The sequence below is a fragment of the Myotis brandtii genome, unplaced genomic scaffold (genome assembly GCF_000412655.1).
Source record: "Myotis brandtii unplaced genomic scaffold, ASM41265v1 scaffold115, whole genome shotgun sequence".
Classification (NCBI taxonomy): domain Eukaryota; kingdom Metazoa; phylum Chordata; class Mammalia; order Chiroptera; family Vespertilionidae; genus Myotis; species Myotis brandtii.
In genome coordinates, this window is record NW_005353967.1 from 10,374,683 (window position 1) to 10,401,265 (window position 26,583).

The window sequence follows — 26,583 nt, forward strand, 5'->3', positions numbered from 1 at the left end:
AAGGAAGTCTTTAGATTAGATGTCCAAAGACATCTTTTCTGAGGGGTGAAATGTGAGATATTTGAGTTATAACCAGAATGGTTAAAGGAGCTGGTCATGTGAAGATCTGGGGCAGAGCATTTCAGGCAGAAGGGGAGCAAGTGCCAAGGCCCTGAGGCGGGAACAGAGTTGCGAGTTCCAAAACCTGCCAGACCATAGTGCGGTGAGAGGGTGGGGGAGCAGGACAAGACAAGGTCAAGGATGGGGTTAAGTGGTTCTTAACTTTCGAATCACCTGGCCTTGTTAGGTCACAGGGAAGAGTAGATTTGATTTTAAAAAAATGCAGTTAAAAAGCAATTGGAGGATGAGGTTTGTGATTGTAAAATGTGTGAGGGACAGAGGGAGCTCAGTTGCTGGGGTGATAGTGGCTTATTTTAGAGGTATTGTTTTAGAGGTAAGGCCAGAAGGACCTCCAGATGGATGGAGGGTTGGAGGGGGTGGGGTGAGAGAATGAGGGGAAGGGAAGAATCCAACAGGAATCCTTCGCTTTTGGCCTGAGCAACTGACTGGATGGCAGTGCCACATGACGGAACAGGAAGGTCTGGGGGAGGCGCACTGTGAGGGATGAGAGAGCAAAAATCCAAAGCTCGGTTGGCACATCATAACTTTGAAATTCCTTTAGGCATCCATTAATACCCATTAGAACAGTGGTTCTCAACCTTGGCTGCACATTAGAATCACCTGGGAATCTTTTTAAAATCCTGAGTTTAAATCCAGAGGCCCAGAAATCAGGATTTTAAAAAGATTCCCAGGTGATTCTAATGTGCAGCCAAGGTTAAGAACCACTGCATTAGAAGCTAATGTCCATTAGGGCAAGTCTGGAGCTCAGAGGAAAGGTCAGGGCAGTAAATTTGAATTTGGAAGTCATGGGTATGGAGGTGGTATTTAAACTTTGGGCCTGGGTGAGTTCACGTAGGGAGATGATGTAGATAGAAAACAGAATACAGTGAAGGACTGAGCACTAAGGTACTCTGAAAGTTTTGCAAGAAAAAGAGAGCAGTAAAGGAGATGGAGGAGAGGCCAGGGACCTAGGGTTATAAGGCTCTGGGAGTCAAGAGAAAAGGTGTCTCCAGGTGGAGGGTGTGATAGTTGTGCCAAGTGCTGCTGATGTATGAGAGGACGACAGGGGAATCCATGGATTTTGTGGGAGACAGGTTTTTGGTGACTCTGACACAAGCAGTGGGGTCAGGAGTTCAGACTAGAAAGTCAAGGAGACAATGAGAGGTGAGGAAGTGTAGACTGTGGCTATTGACTTGAGTACAAGAAGTTTTGCTGTGCCCGGAGGCATGTCGTTTCTTCCCGTTCTTGAGTGAGATCTTTGAACAGACAGGCTCATGGCAATGTACACATTTCTCTTGTCAGGGCACAAGTGGATGCATTAGATGCCTGATCCCAGGTGAACGTCATATATTCAGAGAATCCCCTAGTTGGAATAATGGCCTTCAGAAACCTGCATCAGTGCTTGGGGTGGAACTGGTTCTGTGCTCACCCTATGCCAGCCGTGGGCAAACTACGGCCCGTTTGAAATGAATAAAACTAAAAAAAAAAAAAGACCATACCCTTTTATGTAATGATGTTTACTTTGAATTTATATTAGTTCACACAAACACTCCATCCATGCTTTTGTTCCGGCCCTCCGGTCCAGTTTAAGAACCCATTGTGGCCCTTGAGTCAAAAAGTTTGCCCACCCCTGCCCTATGCAATAACTTCTCAAAAGATGCTTCTTACCAGGCCTGCCTCTCCAGCTAACCATCATAACAAAAGAGCAAAATATATGGTTAGCTTCAAAGCTGTAAATAAAGATTGGTCATTAAGTGACAGGAAAGGCTACCTAACATAGAGAGATTTGATATTAAAGAGCATAATAAGGCTTCCTCACATTCCTATCTCCACTTAAAACTCGAATAAATTCATATGGCTTTTTGGGTGAACTAGATTCTCACCTTCCCTCCATAGCACGTAGGATTCTCCTTTTTGGAGATTAAACAGTTTTGCTAGCACCTTTGAAGTGTGGCCTCAAGAAGCAAGTGGATGTGTTTGGCCAGTTACTGTCAGTTACTGTTTTAAAAAGCAAAAATCTAGTCTTTTGGGAAAGAATCTTGGGGATCAAAATGGGTAACAGTAAAAAACACTCAGAGACTTAGATGTCTGGGTATCCATACGGACAAGCCCTTTGGGGTAGTCACTACTGAAGTAAGTTACTATAGAGGTACCTATTTAAGTCTCTGTTTTACAGAGGAGGATCATTTGTAACTCTCAAAGTCAAAATAGTCTTGCCCTGGATAGCCGCCCTTTTAGAACCGGAGCCCAGAAGTTTCTTCAGGAGGTAACATCCTAATTAGACAGTAAGCAATAGCCAAAAAAGTAGCTCATGATCTTGGAGCAGGGCCAAGTTTGAAAACCAAAGCCTGTGGCCATAGCAGTATAAGGAAAATCGTTCTGATTTCTGTGAGCAAACCTCAGATGGGAGCAAGAAGTAGTGAGCATGGGGAGGAAATAGAGAAGTGTAGGAAATTCTTACAGGGACTATGTGAGGAATCTAGTGGGAATCCGATACCTGGAGTTGGGGGAGCCTGGAGAAAAAGAGATTGCGTTAACCAGGGTGATTATGTTCCTTATGGTGTATTGCCATGTACAGTCACAATAAAAAATCCAAATATGTTGAGTAGCAACAGCAGCCATAGTGGTAGTAGTTGTAGGATGAAAATCTTGGTCCTATTTGCCCTTATGGCTGCAACTCTTCTTTGTGCAGAGGACTGATTTCTCATCGAGACAAGGAATGCATATCACACACATTACTTTTCAAAACAATGTATAAAAGCATACCTGTAGTCTGTCAATCAGCCCACATTTCAAGTCCTATAGATATTCTTTTAACTGATGTTCACTTCCTCGAGTCACTGAATTAAAGGAAGCTCTCCATTCTCTCTGTGAATCCTTCTGACTAACGCCCGTGTTAGCAAGCATCTTCTAATCCCCACCATGGACCTCTGTCCCTCCAGTTGGGTTGTATGCTTATCAAGAATCAGTTATATTGGCTTATGTTTCTGCTGTAATTCTGATTAGATATAATCTGATAAAACAGGAGGGCCAAAAGAGAACTGTTAGTATAAAAATTAAGTAGTCAAATACTTTAGAAAGTGACCATAAAAGTGAGCTTGTAAGAAAATAATTGCTATCAAATTAGGTGTGAACAAGATAACTGTAAAAGGCTATGAACAATAATGATGAAATTCTAGGAGGATTCTGTACTTGGGGTACCTCACAAAATATCTTTAAGTTATGGCTGTACCTCAAAGAAACTGAAAATGGAAATTGGAGATGATGTGAGATGAGTGTGGTTTTTGCCAGATGAGAACTCCAATCAATAGATCCATACTCAAAGGCAAGACTTTCATCAGAAGATTGGTGGATGAGTGTATAATTATCAAATAACAGTTTAAGATAGAGTTATAGCTGACATTCATCCCCAATTGCCAGCCTCAATGACACTGGGTAAGAGAGTTTCTACTGTACCTGCTAGGGATGTTCATTTTGGAGTCTCTGAGCTTTACTTCTCATTAGAAGCTCAGCTACAATCATTTATGTTCAAGAGAAATATCCTAGGTATATGTTAGCCACAAGTTTCTCTAAGTTCTATCCCTGGCTCAGTCAGATCCCCAGAAAGCTACATTACAGGACTATTTTGCTCTAGATTATTATGGAAATTCCTTTGCAGAAATGTGATTTTAGTGTTAACTCTTGACTTTTATTGAGGTTCCATAAAAGAGATGATTGTATGAAGAATACCTCTGTCAAACTGCTATATAAGCTTTCTAATATATATGGTAAGCCTCATACTTGAAGAACCACATGATAAACTTCACTCAGTGTTAAACGCCTAAAGGCAGCCACATGGGAAGAGTGGGAAAGACAGGAAAGGAAGAGGAGAGAAATCATAGCCTTAGACATAACCATCTCAGCCAACCTATAATAATAAAAGGGTAATATGCTAATTAGACCGGACATCATTCCGAACGTCCTTCCTGATGAAGCTGGGGCCAGATTGAAGCCAGCCCGGGTCCCGGGTGCCTGCCAGAGGGAAGCCGATGCCGACAGCCAGGGGAAGGAAGGCCTACTCTTGCACGAATTTTCATGCATCGGGCCTCTAGTTAAATATAAAACTCCTTTCCTCCTCTGCTTTAACATGTTTTCTTGTGGATTTATGAATTTTAATTAAAAGTTGGTAAACCTAATCAATATGCATTACTTTATCCACACAACCTAAACCATATATATAACCAATTTCAATTAATATTATATCAAAATTTTGAATGCACCTATAAAACTTAATTTTTCAGCTTCAAAAATCAACATTTCCCCAATTTTCCCTTTTAGTCCCCCTACTTTATTTTTTTTACCTTTTAAAATTTTATTTAACTCACATATACTAAAATTCAATTTTTTGTTGTACATTTCTATGAGGTTTGGTAAATGCATAGAGTTGTATAAGCACTACCAACATCAAGATACAGAAGAATTTTATCCCCTCAAAACATTCTCTCATGCTGTTCCTTTGTAGTCAATCCCTCATCGCCATCCCCAGCTCTTGGAAAAGGCAGATCTGTTCTTTATCCCTCTAATGTTACCTTTGTCAAAATGCCAAAGAGCATGTAGCTTCGCTGTAGCACAGAGCATCTGGCTTCTTTCACTTCTTTTACTCATCCAAGATTCTACTTGAGATTCGTCCAGGTTGTTGAATGTCCACTCCTTTTTATTGTTCAGAAGCAATCCATTGCACAATATTCCATTGTACAGTTTGTTTATCCACCCACCAAATGAAGGGCATTTGTGTTATTTCCGGTTTGGGTGATTATGAATAAAACTGCCGCAAGCATTCACATATGGGTTTTTGTGTGAGCGTAAATTTTTGTTTATTTGGGGCAATACCTAGGTATGGAATTTCTGGATCCTATGGCAATTATGTGTTTAACTTCATAGGAAATGGCCAAACTGATGTACCATTTTGCATTCCAATCAGCAATGAATACAATTAAAATATCTCTGCATCCTTGCCAGTGCTTAATATTGTTAGCTTTTGTTTGTTTAGTCATTCTAAAAGAATAGAGGTGTCTCCTTGTGTTTTTAATTTGAATTTGCCTAATGTTTAGCGCGTTTTAATGTGCTTATTTGCCATCCATATATCTTCTTTGGTGAAGTGTCTATTTAAGTCTTTTGCTTATCTTTTATTGGATTGTTTGTTTTCCTTTTTTAAAAAATATATTTTTATTGATTTCAGAGAGGAAGGGAGAGGAAGAGAGAGTAGAAACATGATGAGAAAGAATCATTGATTGGCTGCCTCCTGCAAACCCTACACTGGGGATTGAGCCTGCAACCTGGGCAAGTGCCCTGTCTGGGAATCAAACAGTGAGTGACTTCCTGGTTCATAGGTTGATGCTCAACCATTGAGCCATGTGGGCCTGGCAGTTGTTTGTTTTCTTACAGTTGAATTTTGAGAGTTTTTTATGCCGAATATGAGTCCTTTGTCAGACATGTGATTTGCAAATATTCTTCCCAGTCTGAATTTTTCAATTTTTTAGTGTCTTTCACAGAACAAATTTTAAATTTTTTAACAGTGTCTTTCACAGAACAAATTTTAAAATTTTTGATGAACTCTAATTTTCAATGATCTTTTATAAATCATGTTTCTGGTGTCTAATTTAAGACCTCTTTGTCTAACCCAAGACAACAAGGATTTTCTTTTAAAAGTTTTACATTTATGTTTTACATTTGGATCTCTGATCCATTTTGAGCTAATTTTTATATAAAGTATGATAAATAGGCTGAGTTCATATTTCTTAATACAAATATCTAATTGCTCAAGCACCATTATAAATTGATTTGCATTTTCAAAAATAGTAAAATCTAATTGTATTGAAGATTACTTTTAAAAAATTTAAAAAATTCAAGAGAGTAAAGAATAATATTACTCATAATATCATCACCCAAAAAATAACCATGATCATATTTTAATATTTTTCTTACTTATTTTGTAAATATGTCTATAGGTATAAGTTAAATAGCATGTATTTTTGCCATAGATAACATGTTTATTATAGAAAATTTAGAAATTATAATACAAAGCACAAAGGAGAAAATTAAAATTATATCCTTGACTATATGTTTTGTTCTTTTGTGTGTGTGTGTGTGTGTGTATTGAAATATATAAATAGATTATATGTATCACATAATTTTTTCATTTAAAAATATAATTAACTTCCCATATCTTTAAAATTGAGACTAGGTATATTATTCTATTTTATTGGATATAATAATGCTTCAGATCATTTATCATTAGTTTATTTTCACATTTGTATATTTAATTTAGATAATTTAATATATTTTGTATTTATTATAAATAACACTGTCAAATAATCCTACATAAAATTTTATAAATATATGTTTCTTTCCTCAGTATCAATTTCTAGAAATGAAATGTGGGTCAAAGAGTATTACTACAGGGGTGGGCAAAATAGTTTTACAGTTGTATGTGAAACACAAAGGTTATTCTTTCTTGTATTATTATAATGATAACCTGCATGCATTTTTCCATGTGAATAACTGTAAACCTACTTCTGCCCACCCTGTCTAATGACTCCCCGAGAGATTATACTAATTGATTTCCTTCAGTTTGGGTAGTATAGGAAACAGACATTAAAATAAAATTAGAAATGCATGATATTTATTGGGGGGAACATTTGTGAAGAACTAAGGGGAGTTGTATAAGCACCCAGACTGCAGTGCAGCCCTGAAAAAGCCTCATGGAGCCCATGAGCAAAGCTGATCTGGTAGAGGCGTCCTCCGTTGGGCAGAGGTGGCCCAGTTCTAACGAATCCACCCTGCTCAGTATTGGAGGGAGCTCTGGAGAATGGGGCACTGCCATGAACGCTTGGGTGGATCCCAAAAGTGAAGCAGCTAGAAGCATTGAGCTCACTGCAGGCCTCATAGCACATTCTCTCTTCCATGGCTGCCACATTTACTTCCCACCAGCAGTGTATATGAGAGCAACTGTGTTCCGGGATTCTGGTCATCATCAAAGGGCATTAACATTATTCTTAAAAGTGTCCAATGCAGCCCTAGTCAGTGTTGTTAAGTGGTTAGAGTGTAGGCCTGCGGACCAAAGGGTCAGGGTTCGATTCCCAGTCCTGGTCAGGATGTGTGGGAGAGGCAATTAATCAATGTGCCTCTCTCACATCCATGTTTCTCTCTCTCTCTCTCTCTCTCTCTTCCCTTTTCTCTTCCCTCCCTCCCTTCGACTCTCTCTAAAATCAATGGAAAAATATCCTCAGCTGAGGATTAACAAAAAGAAAGGGGACAATGTGGTGGACAAAAAAATATATATTTTTCATGTGAGTTTTCTTGATTAGTAATGTAGTTCATCACCTTTGGTATTAGTGTATTAATTTTTTCAGTCATTTTAAAACTCCTAATATACTAAATCCACCTTTGTCATGGGATGCAAATACATTTCTTTTATTTTTTTGTGTGTCTATCAATCCTTTCTCTACCAGTTCATCTTTTGATTATTTATTTGCTTAGAAAGAGCTTCCCTGATTCAAAATCAGAATTATTTTCATACATTTTTCTATCTTATTCTAGTTTTTTAAGATTTTCTCTTTTTTCTATTTTTGTAGTATATAATCTAAGGAAGGCTTTCATTTATTTCTAACTATTTACCAACTAGAGGCCTGGTGCACGAAATTTGTGCACTCTGGGAGGTGGTGGGTGATCCCTCAGCCCGGCCTGTGTCCTTTTGCAGTCCAGGGGCCCTGGGGAGTGGGCCTAATCCATCAGTCGGACATCCTTAGCGCTGCCACAGAGGCAGGAGAGGTTCCCGCCACTGCCGCTGTGCTTGCCAGCCGTGAGCCCAGCTTCTGGTGTACTGACCACCAGGGGGCAGCTCCTGCATTGAGTGTCTGCCTCCTGGTGGTTAGTGCATGTCACAGCGACTGGTCATTCTGCTGTTTAGTTGATTTGCATATTAGCCTTTTATTATATAGGATTTTCACAGCACTATTTTTGTAAATAATCTAGCCTCTCTCTCTATTCTGAAATGCCACCTTTATCAGCTTCTTATTCCTTATATATACATGGTGTGCTAACCAAAGAGTTGAAAGGTCAAAGTAGATGCATGAGTATCATACATCTTACCCAACACAAAACTTTACTAAGGATCCAAGGATACTGGCAAGAACCCAAGATGAGGCACTTCTTTCAGAGGCGCCCGAGTCCACCACACACAGCTTCCCCAAACTTGTCCCTCTCTCCTGTGTTCGGCTATGTTTTGATTTCACATTAACAGCTGAGTTCTGAACAATTTATGTGAACATGTTGTTCTCAAAAAATAAATAAATAAAGTCATTTTGGTTTTGGGGTTTCCAGTTTTATGCTCCTTTAGTTAGACAGAAAATGCTTACGAGTACTTCTCAATCTCTAGCCAGCCATACCCCATAAATCCATAAACTGCAGATTTATTTACAATACACCGTCTAGACAGACCAGGTCTATGCTGCCAAAAAGTGTTATTTTAGATAAGGACTCTCTGGTATCTTTCCACTAATAAATACCATTAGCGTGTTTATAAAGAGCTCTGGTTAAGGTCACTCGCTTTCCCTGAGTAGGAGAGAGGGTGTTTCAGGCTGTTAACTCTTTGCTTCCCATGAGGGCATTGCTTGATTTTCCAATAAAAGGGAACATATGCAAGCAATTTCTTTTGTATCCTTTTACATGTCTCCTCCAGCACCATGAATTGAATAACCTCAGCTCTGTGTCTAAAATTCATCATTTTATGGCACCACATTTTCATCACAGGAATGAATGAATACAAAGTTATTAAGCCCATGATGCTTGTCTCTTGCACATGCATTAGCCCCTTTGGCCTCATAAAACTCTGTGATTTTGATGTTGGGGGAGAACTCCTCTACCTCATTCCAGGTATTTTCCTTCATGTGTAAGTAGCTTCATTAATGTCATGGTTTTGGTCTTTTGATCCAAATCAGGAGGCATATCCCCATTTTATAAATGATACAACATTGCTATTTCATAATAGTTCAATGGAGATGCTCAGAGTACACATGACATATGCAGGAAAATATATAACTTAATAGTGCCAGTAAATATAGGAAGTCTACTTAAGTGTGAAGAAATACTCAAAAAACCTTTAGAATTCTAAATTAAGCAAATGATTCTCTGTCTCATTCACTTTTCATGAGAAGATTAGCATCAAAATACTAGACTACTGAAGAGAGTCAACATATATCCAAAAAATGCATAGAAAATAGTCATCCTTTTAGAGCCATAAATAGGGTGATGTCAAGAAATATTTCACAAAGAGTTGCCCTCTGAACAAGTAAAATGGTGGAGTCCATCTGTGGACACACACACACAAGGTTGATGCTGGGAAAGACTTCTGCTGGTAGAACATAACCATGCTATCTATAGTTAGTGTACTGATTATTAGCCAGATTATTGGATGTTTGGGAGCCTTCTTAGGGTAATGTTGGCCAAGACAGAAAACAGATCTAGAGCATTTCACTCTAAAGTAGTCAAGGTTCTTTTAGCTGCAAGTGATAGAAACCAACACAGAATAGCTTAAGCTGAAAAGAGAACTCTATCAAAGTTCTGAAACCAGATGTGGGAATAACCAGGTTTGGGGTGGCTTTCAGGAATAACTAAATCCAGAACTTTAACACCAGGAGGAACATTTATCTGTCATTTATGTGACAGTTCATCCTCTTGGCACTCAAAACCAGCTCCCTCTACCTAGAAAAAAAAAGTGGAAAAAAATCCCAGAGAAGGAACAGACTTGCTCCCATCTCTAGAGTAATCATTTGGGGGTAACAGGTAGGTACTATGATGATACAGCTTAGGTCTGGTGTTCTCTCTAACCAACCCCCTGTGGCTAGGGCAGCAGGGTCATGAAAGAAAATGACAGATCTGCAGGAGGTACATTAGTGGAGCAGGCAAAACAGTTGTTCCAGGGGGATCTGTGCTCAGACACATGAGGAAGGTGTGTGGGGCAGCTGCACAGGGTATCCACTGAATTCTCCCTGGAGGACAAAAAGAAAGTGGGAGGGCAGAGGCCTTTAAGACATGGTCTTTAATCACTAACTGAAGTCCTGAGTTCGATTTCTGTGGCAAAATAAAGTCCCTGCTATCTTTGTATAATAGGTAAACTTTGAGTATTAAAAAATAATAACTCTTTAATAGGGCTCCCTTGCCAGGAATGCCAAAAAATATGATGATGATGATGATGATTTAGACATCCCTGATTCATTACTTTCTGTTAATAGTACAATTATACATATAAATACACTAATGATGTTTAATATTTAGTACTTTAGAAACAGTTGGCTTGTTCTTCATTTAACAACTACTGAGTCAATATGTCAGGCACTGTACTAGGCACTGGGCAAAAGTGAGTAAGGCACAGGCCCTGCCTTCATCAAGCTGATAGTGCAGTGGGGTAGAGAGAGAAGCAAGCAAGTCATGATAGTTCAGTATGAGACATGGCATTCCAGGGTTAAGTAGAGAGTGCACTGGTATCTCACCAGGATAGTACTTCATGCCAATTAGGGATTTTAGGGAGAATTTTCCAAAGAAAGTGATATTGATATCTAAGGTGGGACTTTAAGGATGTATAGGAGTTGAAGAAGACAAAGTTGTTGAGAAAAGTGTGACAGCCAGAGGAAGAGATGTGCAAAGGCCCTGCCTGGGCTGCCAAAAATTGTGGCACATTTTAGAACTGAAACTGGTTTTAATATAAGGCTGTAGTGTGGCAATCGATAAGCAGAAGAGAGAGATTAGGCTGGAGGGGTAATCAAGAGCCATGTTCTTGGCCACATCAAGCAGTTGGCTTATATCCTGAGGACAATGGGAGCCATTGAAGAGTTTTAAACAAAGCAATAACATGATCAAATTTGCATTTTATAAAATTGACTCTGGCTTTACTGTGAAGGATGTGTTGGAAGGGGTCAGAACTTAGGAGGCTGTTTGGGTAATTGATTTGGGCAGTGATGTTAACCTGAATTTAGTTAGTGTAATGAGAATGGAAAGAAGCAGAAGGAATTAAGCATAATTCAAAAGTTAGAATCAAAAGGGCTAATTGCAACTGAAGAAAGAAAGAAGGGAATAAATTAAGGCTAACCCATAACATTCTGGCTTGGTCATCTGAGTGAATGGGGGTGCCATTCACTGAGATGGGGAATACAAAGGGAGAAGATTTGGGGGCAGAATAATAATATTGATTTGGGGTACCTGTGGGAAATCAAAATGGAAATGAATAATAGGCTTTTATATAAGTGGATCTGGACTTCAGTAAAGTGGTCTGGGCTGGAAGTAAATGTTACAAGTGTTAATGGAAGTAACGGGAATGGATAAGGTGGGTGGGAGAGTGAGTAATGTGAGATGAAGAGTGCCAGGCAGAACGCTGAGGAAACCAACAGTAAGAGAGATAATGGAGCCGGCCCAGGAGACCAAGAAGCAGAACCCTGGAAGGCAGGAGTAAAACCAAGAAAGACAGAGCATCGCAGAAACAAAAAAGAGACACTTTCAAAGAGGAAAGACAAGTCAAGAGTGTCAAATGCTACAGAGAGGTCACACAATAACTGCAAAGTGTCCTTTAGACTGAATAGCAGGAATATGAGTGACCTTGGGAAGGACTATTCATGGAGGGAGAAGGACAGTGGTTGAAGCAAGATTGGAAGATAAGACATAAAGAAAGTGAATGCAGACATTTTTGAAATAACTTTATAAACAGAACAGAGGCAGGTATGGGAGGGGACACAGGAGTAAGGTATTTTTTAAGATGGGAGAAATTTGAATATATTTATTCTAGCTATCATATAGCTAAAACCATCAAGGATAGAATGTTTTTCCCATATAAAGCAGAGCACACATAGAACACAGTGGGTTCGTGTATCCCAAAAGCTCCCCTCATGCCTCTCCCCACTCAACCTCACCTCAAGACATAAATGAGCACTGTTCTAATTTCTATCACCATAGATTAGTTCTGCCAGTTTTAAACGTCACGTAAATGAATTGATACAGTATATCTGAAATTCATCCAAGTGATGCATGTAGCAATTTTTAAAATATACTGCAATTTATCTGTTTTCCTATTGAACTACTTTGAGTTGTTTCTGACTTAAGACTATTATGCATAAAGCTGATATAAATATTCTTGTATATGATCTTTTGGTGGACAGAGATTTTCAATTCTCTTGGAGTAAAATGCTGGCTCATAGAACAGGTGAATATTCAGTATGAGTAAGTAAAAACTACTGGGGCAAAAGTAGGTTTACAGTTGTGAGTACACAAAACACAAGTTTATTCTTATATTATTACTTATTTACTTTTGCCCACCCCTGTATAAACATAGATTTTTTTAAAAGGGGTAGTACCAATTACACTCCCAGTATCAAGATATAGAAATTCTTCTCACCTAAGTTTGGTGTTGTCTGTCTTTTTTATTTTAGCTTTCTGGTGAGCAGATGCTTTGAAAGTCAGGCTGTTTGAGATTATACAGGCCACAGATTCTCGGTTGGTATTTATGAACATTTCAAAGCTTTCTACCTTAAGCATTTTCCATTATTGGCTACTGCCGTTCAGTTGGCCAAATCTAATATTAAGAACATGTAAACAGAATTCAGATGTTTCATAAGAAAGAGGTAACTTAATTCCCCTTTAAAGTTAGCTAAATTATAACATAATGATCAGGAAAATCCTGTCAGAAAGGATCTCACTCCTAATTATGAAGATGTAGGAAATATTACCATCAATGTCTTAGTAAGAATTGAGTGGCTTATATTATGATGAAATCCTTCCTTGATACATCTATTCCAATTTACATTCTGTGTAAGTAGTGAGTTTAAAGATGATGGCTGTTTCCTCTTCTCGTTTTCATTGTAATGAACTATACTTAAAATCATCATTAACTTTGATCAGAATTATAGACTCCACTGTTTTGAAGAATGCTCATGAGTCTTTTGGGAGAAAATAATAAAATAGAATAAACTATTGACATGAAATTGAATACTGGCTATTCTATAATTTGATGCATAAGCTTCCCCTCTCTTTGATGCGGTTTCTATTTGATGCAATATCTAAAACCTGACAAAGAAAGTAAATATATGACACTCAAATAACATTTTCTGTATGATTTATTCATGTGAATATTACACATGAAAGTGGTTAACATCATCACCTAATAATTTAAATGTCATGGGAAATCTACTGAAAAATCTGCTCACATATTTTACCAAAATAAGATGACTTACAGATTTAAGTGTAAAACCTGAGGTGATGAAAGTACTGAAAAATAAGAGATACATGTTTATATAATTGAGTTGGGAAAGGCCTTTCTAAAAATGACACCAAAACTAGTGACCAAAATTTAAAGTATTTGATACATTTGACTGCAAAATTTTAAATTTCTTACTCAAATAAAATAATACCACATAAAAACAGATCAGTTCAGAAATGTGAAACATTTTATTGGACAACTGATCGGGTCTCTTAAAAGTCAATTTCATAGGGGAAAAAAGGCAAGGGACTTCTGTAGATGGGAAAAAAAAAAGGAAAAAGACTTAACAACTTTGTGTGAGCCTTGATTGATTCCTGGTTTTAAAAAATAAAAAAACAAAAAACCCAAAAGATATTTAGGGACCATTGAGAAAATTTGAAAACACATTAGATAGTATCAAGGATGCTTTCTGTATTTATTAATTGTATAATTAATTAATTTCTATGGTTACTTGTTGCAATTGAAGGACAAAGAAAAAGATTTTCAACAAATGTTTCATAAAGAAATTAACACACTTTAAAAACACTTAAAAATTAATAAAAAGACAAATACTTTATAAATAAAATAAGCAAAGGATATGAAATCTGAAATAATGAAAGAAGAAATAAAATGATCAGAAGATATATGGCAAATTTTTCTAGCTTGCTGGTAATCAAAGAAATGTTAATTAGATTGCCAAAGATTGAAAAAAGTTATGAAATCTACTATTATCTCAGAAATGGCTGGTAGAGGACATAAATTAGTTTAAAGTTGATGGATGATTTTTTAGCAACATTTATCAAAACCCTTAAAAATATTTCCATTTTTCATAAACCTGTTGGCCATGTTTATGTCCTCTTTTGAAAAATGTCTCAGCATCACTAGGGGTCAAGGAAATGCAAATCAAAACCACATGAGATGCCACTTCACACCAGTAGGGAAGGTTATTATAAAAAGACAAAAGATAAGTGGTGGCAAGGCTGTGGAAAAGGACTCTTATATACTGTTGATGGGGATGTAAATTGGTATAGCATTATAGGAAGCACTATGGAGATTTCTCAAAAAAATAAAAATTAAACTACCATTTGATTCAGTGATCCCACTTCTGGATATATATCCAAAAGAAATGAAATTGGTATTTTCAAGAGATATCTGGACTCCCAGGTTCACTGTGGCATTATTCACAATAGCCAAGATAGGGAAACAATCTAACTGTTTACAAATGAATGAATGGATAAGTACAATGTGGTATCTATACATATAAAAGCCTAAGCATGCCGAAACCGGTTTGGCTCAGTGGATAGAGCGTCGGCCTGCGGACTGAAAGGTCCCGGATTCGATTCCGGTCAAGGACATGTGCCTGGGTTGCAGGCACATCCCCAGTGGGAGATGTGCAGGAGGCAGCTGATCGATGTTTCTCTCTCATCGATGTTTCTAACTCTCTATCTCTCTCCCTTCCTCTCTGTAAAAAATCAATAAAACATATTTTTAAAAAATAAAAAATAAAAGCCTAAGCGACTGGCCGACCGGCCCATCAGCCGGTAGCTATGATGCCCACTGACCACCAGGGGGCAGACACTCAACGCACAGGCATGGAAACATGAAACAGACTGATGAATCTCGGAAGGAAGGGGGGAGGGGGAAGGGCGGGAAAAGATTAACCAAAGATCTTATATGCATACTAGAGGCCCGGTGCATGGACTTGTATACCAGTGGAGTCCCTCAGCCTGGCCTGTGAGGATTGATCCAAAACCAGTAGTCCAACATCCCCTGAGGGGTCCCAAATTGTGAGAGGGTGCAGGCCAGGCCGAGGGACCCCACCGGTGCACGAATCCGTGCATCGGGCCTCTAGTATCTTTTATAATAAAAGCATAATATGCTAATTAGACCAGACATCCTTCTGGATGACCTTCCGGACGAAGCCAGGGCTGCAAGGGAAGCCTGGCCCCGGGTGCCTGCCAGTGGCTGGAGGAAAGCCTGGGTCCCAGGTGCCAGAGGGAAGCTGGTGCCAGCAGCCAGGGGAAAGGAAGGCCTACTCTTGCACGAATTTCGTGCATCGGGTCTCTAGTAGCTAATAATACTGTATTGTATACTTGAAATTAGCTAAGAGAGTAGGTCTTAAATATTTCTACCATATGCACAAAAATAGTAATGATGTGAGGTGATATATATGCTAATTAGTAGTAATCATTTCACAAATGTATACAATATCAAAACATCATATTGTATACTTTAAATGTGTATAATTATTGTCAATTATACCTCAATAAAGCTGTAAGAAATATGTCCACCTTTAATTCCATAGCGATTTATGCTAAAGAAATAATCATGCGTTTTACAAGGATATGTGGATAAATTTTTCTTAAAATGAAATTTTGTAGGTATACTAACATGGAAAAGTATTATTGTGTACCATTATTCTAAAAGCAGATTACAAAACACTATTTATATAATCTCATTCAGTCTAAACTTGTGGATTTTATATCTTATATATTCATTTAAGAATTACCACTTACACTCAATCCAATATGCCTTTGGATGATCATAAGATGGTGGTAATGTGTTCTAAGGAAAACAGTCTAGAGAAGTTTACCCCTAAACAACAGTTCCCAAAATAATGTTTTAAAATGTACACATTAGGAAAATTATTTTCTTATTTTTTTACTCCTTTATTATCTACCAATTCTGATTATTTCTTCCAAAGTCAATGATATTTTCTAAATAGCTTCCCAAAATGTATCTAGTTTTTAGACTCCATCAGCAACTTTTCTTGATTATTTAGCCTTTCAAATAGGATGTGTGTTACTGCATTCTATGGGTTTCTTTTTTATTTTTGTTCTAATTTCTCAACAAAGCAGAATTTTCCTTTGCTTTTGCAAAACAAAAGTTTTAGAATATAATTGACCTCATATACCTAATATATCTTCATTTTTAATTTTTTCTACATGTGAAGCAGTTATTTGACCTGATTTAACATAATCTGGAATTAGAATTTCTTCTCTGTGCTCTAGATCTGGGTCTGAATTTAAATTGAGGGTTTTCTAGACTTTTAAACGTTGCTTTTTTTCCCCCATCCACGGTGTCTGTTGACTGATTTATCTCTTTGGAGGCTTTGATTCTGTTTTAAAGTCATATGGTCATGGTACAGTTGTAAATGCTCAGATAATCTGAGGTCAGGACATTTTTATTTGTATTGTCCGAAGGAAAAGAGATGATTAGGATTTACCTTTTTCCTCCCATAACAATGGCTTCTGTGGAAGAATCAATGTCAGTGTCAATTCACACCTGCAACCTATAATACTTACATGCTAGTTCTATATTAGTGACTCTCTGGTATTCTTCCTTTTACGCCTACATATCTTTCTTTTGGGGGGCTTTACAGTTAATCTTGGAGCTCCCTTCTCCCCCCCCTTCCTCTTAAAGAGTCAGCCACACAGCATGCCTGCATTCAATGTTTAGTGCAATAGACAAAGCCTGGACTTAGGACTCAGTGTTCCAATCCCAAACTTAATATATATGTGACCCAACCTCTGCTTCTTCATCTTTAAAATGTGAATAATATCTACATCCGAGAGTCTTGTGTCTTCTATTTCTGGCAATACACTGGGTTAGATAACTCTAAAACATACAAGACAGATAAGTTGTATAAAATATGACAAACACTTTTAAAAATATATAACTGATATAGAAAAGAGATACTCGCATAAAGTCATGCCTGCCCTTGCTGCTCAGATCCGGTCTTTGTCTTTCTCCACCCTGTATCACCAGGCTCCCTGGTCCTCTCACTTCCTGTTGAGCTTAGTCAACTGGGAACCCTGGCCAAAGTTTGTAGGGATGGGGAATGGTGAGGTCAGGCATTTATTCTTCTATCTCCCTCCTTATAAGGTCCCTTTGAACTGGCTGTGTCCCATAACCACTCGTAACTGTTCTACCCAAGGAGGCCTGCACTATACAACTCTCTCTCCGCTCATCATTTAGTGCCTAGAAGTGTGACTGTGCCATGAGGTCAGTCTCAAATTGCTTATGGTCCCTGCTTGCCATGCCATGCATACCTTTGTCATCAATCCCTAGGTCAGTGGTTCTCAACCTTCCTAATGCTGCGACCCTTTAATACAGTTCCTCATGTTGTGGTGAACCCCAATTTCATTGTTAAAAATTGAACATAATTAAAGCATAGTGATTAATCACAAAAACAATATGTAATTATATATGTGTTTTCCGATGGTCTTAGGCAACCCCTGTGAAAGGGTCGTTCGACCCCCAAAGGGGTCGCGACCCACAGGTTGAGAACCCCTGCCCTAGGTAAATAAATGCTTTTTGAATCTTTCATTTGTTTCCTGTTGGGATTCTGATACAAACCACAACACTCAAAAGGCTACATGTTTCATAAAAGGTAGTCTGGGGAAAATATACCTCCAGCACAAGAAGATAACTAGGATGTTTGCTTGACTCAACCTCCTAAGAAATAATAACTATGCTTCTCACTGCCATTGTAGTCCAAAAGCAATACTTCTCAGGAGTCTACAAAGTCCTGTTGAATATGTGATTTCAAGTTTAAGTCGTAAAACACATAGAGAAGAAGCTAGAATGAGAACATCCAACATATTTCTAATAAGAGTTTCAGAAAGGAACAATAGAGAGAATACAATGATGACACAGGGCACCAAGGAAAAGGGAAGATCTTAAAAACTGCCAGAGAGAAAAGACATTGCCCACAGAGGAACTACAATGAAACTGAAAGCAGGTTTCTCCACAGCAAACATAGAGGCCAGATGACAATGGAATAAAATGTGTAGCAGATCACAGTAAATGAACCAACTTGGTAAATGAGCAATACAGTTGCCTCCACCTCTTAGTTGACTGTTTCCTATGAACCAAATGAGTTCTTTATACTTTATGCATATTTGTCTGTTTTACTCAATGTAATTCAGTATTTTGCATCTTTCTCTTGTTTTAATAGTAGTTTCGTTTTTTCATACTTGTACCTGCTAGTAGTTTTTTAAAATATGTTTTATTGATTTTTTACAGAGAGGAAGGGAGAGGGATAGAGAGTTAGAAACATCAATGAGAGAGAAACATCGATCAGCTGCCTCCAACCAAGGTACATGCCCTTGACCGGAATCGAACCTGGGACCCTTCAGTCCGCAGGCCGATGCTCTATCCACTGAGCCAAACCGGTTAGGGCTGTACCTGTTAATCTTTAAAAAAAAAATTTTTTTTTTTTTTATTGATTTCAGAGAGGAAGCTTAGGAGAGAGAGAGAGAAACATCAATGATGAAAGAGAACCATTGATTGATCAGCTGCCTCCTGCATGCCCCCTACTGGGGGATCGAGCCCACAACCCAGGCATGTGCCCTGACTGGGAATCGAATATTGACCTCCTGGTTCATAGGTCAGTGCTCAACCACTGATTCACAGTGGCTGGGCTGTACCTGTTAATCTTAACTAAAGTTGTTTTAACCTTTAAATGAGAAACTGTAAGTAAAAATGCAGAAATATTTTAACACTTATTGAAAAACAAAATGGAAAAATTATACTAAAGTTCTAGGAGATACAAATTAGAAAGAAATTAAGGAGTCTATAAAATTGGTTAGTAACTATTGCCAGAAAAAATATATATTGCCTTGGATTTATAGCAAAGACTTTAGCTGAAAAATGACAAAGCTTATGGATACACAATTGGAATAAACAAACATGAGGAAAAAAGGCAATTCTGTTAATAGTTGAAAAACCATATGGTAAACTAATATATAGTATTTTACACATTGTATATTAGCAAAATGTCAAACATGATTACAGCAGCCCTGGTAATTCTGTGGTAAAATTGGTATACTTATATGTTGCTAAAGGCAGAGACATTTACATTTGCAGAACTGAAATTAAAAATTCAATTTTTCAGTCACATTAGCTTATTTCAAATGCTCAAAAGCTACAGGCAGCTTTCGGCTACCATTCTGCTCCGCACAGAAGACTATTTCCATCACCACAAGGAGCTCTGTGCTGCTCTAGAGGACAGATACAGAGCAGAATTGATGCTGGTTGAATATGCACAACTTCCATTGGACTTGATGCTTCAAATTGTTCTCCATTGGTCGTATTAATTGACCTTTCCATTGGCACATTGCTCCAGCTCCTCTTAAACACTTGGTATTTTCAGACTTTTATTTTTCTAATCTAGTGGGTATGAAATGTTATATTTTGCTGATTTAAATATGTATGTCCCTAATTACTAATGAGGTTGAGTGCTTATTTATTTATGTATTTATTATCCTTCCATATTTCCTTTTCTGTGAGTTCCCTGTTTGTTTTTTTCCACATTACTATGCTGAAATTATTTAAAATGGGAAAATGTCTATGATAAAGGGATAAGTTAGAAAAGAAGAGGAAGAATACAAAATCAGCCTAAAATAATTTCAATTGGATGAAAATAAATATCTGGATGATCAAAGTTTGGAAAATATGTCACAAAAGTTAACTTAGAAATATTAAAAAGTAGGATTTGGGGGTAACTTACTTTTCATCTAAAAATTATTTTACTATTGTCATCATACTATTTTATCATTTCCAAAAAACAAACAAATTTAATATTGCTTGATGTTTGGGAAAATTGCCCTAAAGCTTCTTACTCTTTGTTTTCTAAGTCTTCTTCCTGGCTCCATGTAGACTGGGTGATTATTTTTCTTTATTCCTGCTATTATTGTTATTTGACATTATTCCTTTCTGGTAGAACACTGTGTGCTTGACCTAAAAAAAAAAAAGGGTGTGTGTGTGTGTGTGTGTGTGTGTGTGTGTGTGTGTAAAATAGAGTGGTGAGAGAAGAAAAACATTTCAAGATTTGTATCTTTAATTAGATGACATGTTTAAATTGCGGTGGAAACTGCATTTCATAATTCATAGAAGATGGAAATGGGTTTCTGTGCCTATCTCTTGGAGACATCGCACATTCATGTTTGGAAATGTAACTTAAGCACACAGTACTTAAGTAAGTAGTCCACTTAGGGAATGAATGAGGTTGTTTAGAATGTGGAACTGCACCGTTTAAAACAAAAATAAAACCGAGACAGAGAGAAATGGTTGTGTAAAAATTAAATACAAATTATTTCCCATCTACCTAAATTTTTGAGAAAGAATGGGCTGTCTTCGTGTTTCATGGCCACATTAGCAACCAGCATGTGTAACCTCCCACTAGTGAAATGTGCTTAAGTTCCCACGCATATCCAAACAGACTTGTCCCCCATTGGCCCCTTCCCTCTGTCTTACTAGTACCGTCAGCCAGGCGTCTTTCTATTATTTTTCCATTTCCTGCCTGGATCAACTCTTGCAGTTTTCCTGTTACACTCCGCTGAGTGATGACTTCTGCCCCTGGTGCGAGCACTCTCTGCAGCAGGTCCCGAGAGCACAGCCAGGACCTTTACCTTTAACAAGGACAGACTGGAGCTGTCTTTATAGTTTGTCTCTGAGACTGCAGGCTCCAGTGATGCTGCAGTCTTACATCCTTCAAGCAGACTGAGTATCTCCTATGGGTCTCTGGGATTTTAGCAGCGTGAGCTGGAACGTGCCTTTGTGCATTTTCATCTTTCCCAATTGCTTCCCAACAAGCATTTCTTAGATGACTTGTTCAGAGCAGAAGGCAGAGAGCCTCTGAGTTCCTTGCTCTTGCCCCTGCCCTTGCCCTTGCCCTTGCCAGGGACTGTGCCACTTTCCAGTCGTCTCTCCATGTGGGGCTGTTTGTTAATGCATGTACTCATTTGTAAAGTAGGTGTTGCTGTGTTTCCTTTGATTTGCAATGAGATGTCAGATCATATTTGAGTGTTGGCAACATGAGTTCAAGGACAGGAAATAAAAGGAGGCCAAAACGAAGCAAAACTTTTAAAACAAGACGTGGAGTGCAAATGAGGATGAAACCTTGCCCAGTAAAACCTGGAGTGCGAACCAAATAGGATTTGCAACTTGAATGCACACCCTCCAGGAGGCCTCTCAGAAGAATCTGGCAGGCAATGCTTGGCTCCTGGGGGCGCCTGTCACTGGGATGCCATGTCACTGCTGTCCTGGAGCCTCCCATGGTCTCTTCCATCTGCCTAAGTTGAGCTAAGGTGTGAGTTGGAATCTGTTTACTAAGATTTCCCTAATGTGTATCCTGAATATCATCTGAAAACATTTTTTTCTCCATGTGCCTGGAATGTACTTGGATGTTTACTGAAGCTACTCTTTTGCTTAATGGAATGAGCTCTGTGGCCTTGTGCTATGATTTGGGGGCACTCCATAGGGTCATCTGCCTTAAAGATCAGCCTTACCACTGGCATCTCAACATCATTGCTTCTTTCCTTTGGATGCTAGATGGCTTCCCTGAGGGATATGGCTGTAATAGGCTCACCCACTGCTTCTCAAAGAATGGTTCCTAGATCTGCTGGGAACTTATTAGAAATCAGATGATCAGACCCCAGCCCAGACCCACTGAATTAGAAACTCGGGGGACGCAGCGCAGCATTGTGGTTTAACATGCCTTTCAAGTGATTCTAGTGCACGTTAAAGTTTGAGAACCTCCGACCTGAGCCTGTGGGCTTCAAAGTGATGCGTGCAAGGTGATCTGAAAGAAAATATTATAACTTTGGATTTTAGAGTCTCCTTTCCTAATTCCTCTTTTTGTACATTTTAATATACTCAATATGTTAGTATCATTGTATATGAAAAAAGTTATCAACAAATACAGGCTGTATCTAAGGAGTGCTGCATGTTTATTTTATTGATGGGGATGCATGGTATACAAAGTTTGAAGCCTACCTGTCTAACATGTAAAAATTCTTATGCTCTATATCCAACTGAGCCATTAGCCATCAAAAATGTCATTTTTTTTTGCATTAATACAGGGGTGGGCAAAAGTAGGCTTACAGTTGTGAGTATGTGAAACACAGAGTTTAGTCTTGTATTGTTATTTATTAATTACTATATTATTTTCCATACAAACAACTATAAACCTACTTTTGCCCGCCCCTGTATATTTACTTCACTACTCACTTCTGAAATGCTTTGCAAATAATTTATAGTGTTTGTGACTTCATTTGTACAGGGAACTCTCCCATTCCTAGTTAGTGGTAAAAAAAAAAAAAAAAAGTCCTCTGCATTGCATCCTGGATGCTTTGGCCTCTTCTTGGGCAAAGACAGAATAATAATGTCTCACGAACAGCATCAATGCCACCTTCCCCCTTCCTTCCCCTCAGTGCACTCATTGTTGTGCATGCAGAGAGAGAGACAGAGAGCAAGAAAGAGGATTCCGTATCCAATCCTTACCATGCCCTTTCCCATTCTCATTGCTCTGCTTAGATGAAGGATCCCCAGCAATTTCCCCCAGCCCCCCCACATATACCAGCCTGTGCTAGCCTGGTGTGCCTCCTGTGTTATGCGCTTATGGTCCCCTGGTTCTAGGCGTGTCCCTGAGTTAGGCAGAAAATATTGTACACCTATAAATAGAAAAATTAAGGAACTAAGAGTAGGGCTGATTTTTAAGCCACAATAATTGAAGGGCTCAACAAAGAAAAAGTAGGACATTTTTATTTAATTCCTGGCACAATATTTTACAGAAAGTATACTCTCAATATCTGTGCATTGGATGCATGAACAAACAAATGAACATTCCTGAGCACATTGAGGCAACTTCACGTAGCAGTTGAAAGCATAAATGTAGGTTTGAGTCTTATCATTCCCTTTACTATTTGTGTGATTGAGGAAGCTCCATATCCTCTCTTAAGCCTCATTTCCTTCCATCTGTAAATTAAGGATAAAGACAGTAACGACTTCATGGGCTCATTGTGAGAATTAAATGAGATGTAAGTGCTTACTTAGCGTGGTGTCTGGCACATAGTAAACTCTCAGTAAACGTTTGTTATACTGCGTTTGGCTACTGCTGAGTCAAATGCCAAGAAATAATAAAGCAGGTTTCTACCCTCAAGTCCTTTGTCAGTGAGTTCATTAATCTTTTTTTCCCTGTAGCAAAGGACTAATGATCTTACATAATTTATGCTAGCTTGAAAATCAAAAGGAATGCTTCTATGGGAGAGACTGCCCTAAACGTGTGTTCATCATTATCTCCTCCTGCCCAGATGTCCGTCTGCCTGGAAGAGCTGTTTCTGCTCTTGAGCCCACAGTTGGCAGAGGCGCAGAGTCCTGTCATTCCGTTTCACCTAATGGTGCATTATACTTCATTATCAGAGAAAGAAGAAATTAGAGGCAGCTCTCCACGGTGGAGCCATTTACTTGAAAACTTGATGGCAGTAAAATGATACCACACCAAGGAAGAAATAAAAGACTACAAGTTTTCTATCACTGTGGAGAAAAAATTAATTTGTCTTAAAGGAGACTTTACAATATGTTATGATCAAAACACCATGGGATAATCCTGGGAGTTTCAATGCACTCTTACAAAAGGATTCCAGGAAAAGTAACACTTTCTTCTCTTTTCCAAATTCACCCTTTGTGGACAGCAGGAAATCACAGTAAATACTATGTGAATGTGAATTAATAATTAAGTAAGAAGAAAGCCTGTGACAAAGTTAGAAAGATGTCTAGACATTATGTATACAATTGCCTCCCTGGGGCACTTTGCCATTCATTTGTGCTCGTTATGACCATATAGCTCCTATGTATTATTTCACGTAAATCTTTACATAATGCCAATGGAGCAGCTATTCTTATTTTAGTTCAGTATTTGAGGCCCTTAGCGGTTAAGAAATCTGCCCAAGGTCACACATTATAAGTCACGAAATCAGGAAATAATAAACCCAGACTGTTGGACACTGGACCACTTAGGCTTCACTGTAGAGGTTGTTCGGGGGTCTTAATGTTAATATTTATTCCTTCTTAGAGGAAATGTGAACAACTGCAGGGAAGTGGGCTCCTCCTCCTGCGGTCAGATCCACAGTCGCTGAAATTACCAGCCTGGCCTCTTTGAGAAGAGTGCTTGTGCCACACGGTCAGCCTTGCATGTTCAGTTGGATTCATTTCCACAACCATGGATTGAGAGCCTTCAGTGAGTCAGACGCTGTGACTGTGCTAAGTGCTTGGAAAACAGAAATAATGAATAAAACGTCCTGCTCTTGAGGATATTAATCTGGAAAGAAATGTACCAAAAGCTTAACAATGGATACTTCTGGTATTTGTGTGTCATCTTTTCTCTTTTTACTTTTCTGAATAAAATGTCTATTCATATGCATTACTTAAAGAATGCATTTTTAAAAGAGGGCTGCAAGAAAAGAAACTCTTAAGAAACCTAGCTGTGTTGGTGAAATGTAACCCCAGCCTTCCAACTCCTCACATCTCATAGGCACTACTCTTAAAGTCACCCTGAGAACCAATTAATTGAACACCTACTGTGTACTAGACAATCTGCTAAGTGTTGTAAGTTACAGATAAACAAGATAAACCTGCTGGCTTTGAGGAATTTATAGTCCTGTGGGGAAAGCTCCTAGTGGAATACGATATTTTCGTACACAGACACTGGTTCTGTTTGCATAAGGCTTTTGCCTTTTTGTAAAAAAATAGCTCTTACATCTGTCTAGAAATGCGCATTTCCATATTGGCATGAAGTGTCATCTTTTCAGTTATGCAAAAAAATACAGATTTTCATTGCATGCCAATAAAAAGGCAGAATAACACCATGGAATCCTATCTATACTAATAAAAGGGTAATATGCTAATTAGACCGGATCGACCGGACATCTTCTGGATGTACAACATCCTTTCAGACAAAGCCACGGTGGCGGGGGCCGAGGCAGAGGCAGTTACGGGAGATCAGGCCGGCAGGGGAGAGCAGTTAGGGGCGAGATCAGGCCTGCGCAGGGGAGCAAGCAGTTAGGGGCGAGATCAGGCAGTCAGGCAGAGGCGGTTAGAAGTGATTAGGTCGGAGCAGTTAGGGGAGCAGTTAGGGGCATCAGGCCAGCAGGCAGAGGCAGTTAGGGGTGATCAGGCAGGCAAGCAGGCAAGCAGTTAGGAGCCAGTGATCCCAGATTGTGAGAGGGATGTCCCCTGAGGGGTCCTGGATTAGAGAGGGTGCAGGCCGGGCTGAGGGACCCCCCCCACCCTGCATGAATTTCATGCACCAGGCCTCTAGTTAGATATAATAGTTAAAGAGCCTCTGGTGTTGGGTAGAAGTCTGAAGTTGAAACAGTAAACTGCAAATGCTAAAAAAAAGTTCTCTTTTCTAAATCCTCCTTATAAACTAAAGAATGAACGAAAGGGCTAACCTGGAGGCACTGAAGCTCTATATTTACAGTTACTATTAGTATGATAAACAGAGGCCATTGTCTGCCCTAACCCTAAACCCTGCCCAAAGAGCCTTTCTGCCTAAATCTTCTGTGAGTCTAAAAAATAGAATTTCAGGCCTGTGTTGGCCATATTTTGGACTCTCCTGGTCTTTTGTCACTGCTGTAAACAGTCTCACATGTAAGAGGAGGTGATTGGCATTGCAACTATGATGGGTTTGAAAATTAGTTATTCTATACCTACACAATTCACATGTCACAATTCATTTTTAAAGTATTGACTGGCATTTTGTGCTGTTATAGTTAAAGGAGATGAGGAAATTTCTTTTCTTTTTTTAATCAAAAACTCTCTTTTATATTAACTGAATAAGTTCCATTTGCCCAGCTCTCTTGGGTTGTTTTAAAACTGGCATAGCTTCAGCAATATTGATGAAGCCTGCAGCTTCAGCTAAAGAGAAATATAGCAGCACCTGACTTAATGACATAATTAAGAATGAAGGGCTAAATACCATTTAGCTAAACTAACAATTCAATATATCGAGGCCTAAAATCCCAGTGCATAAAAGCAGGAATGAACTGCATGCTACAATTAATGACCCAGACTTTGAATATAATGAAAATAAATGAGTTGAATTCTTTGCAGTGTATCACATGATAATTGAATGATAATTGACCTTTAAAGATCATTGACATCAGGTACAAATAATAAGCATCTGAGATTGAAAAATCTTGATTTTAGATGCAAAAAAATATTTTGCAGAATAAAATTGGAAACAGATAGTTATATATTTCTGTAAAATAAATATACTCACACATACACACACACACATACACATACACACTCACACACACACACACATACACATACACCTATATATTTAAACACAGACTGATCCTAGCTATAGTCAGTGGGGAAGAGCTGTGTTCTACCCATGTAACCTAATGTGACAATTGTCATTCCAGCAGAGA

At 38.5% G+C, this 26,583-nt stretch overlaps 1 protein-coding gene across 3 annotated transcripts in view; it reads left to right on the top strand.

Moving 5' to 3' along the window:
- RGS7BP (regulator of G-protein signaling 7 binding protein) overlaps window positions 1-26,583 on the top strand; it is a 93,221-nt gene that overhangs the window by 24,126 nt on the left and 42,512 nt on the right. The window lies entirely within an intron of this gene.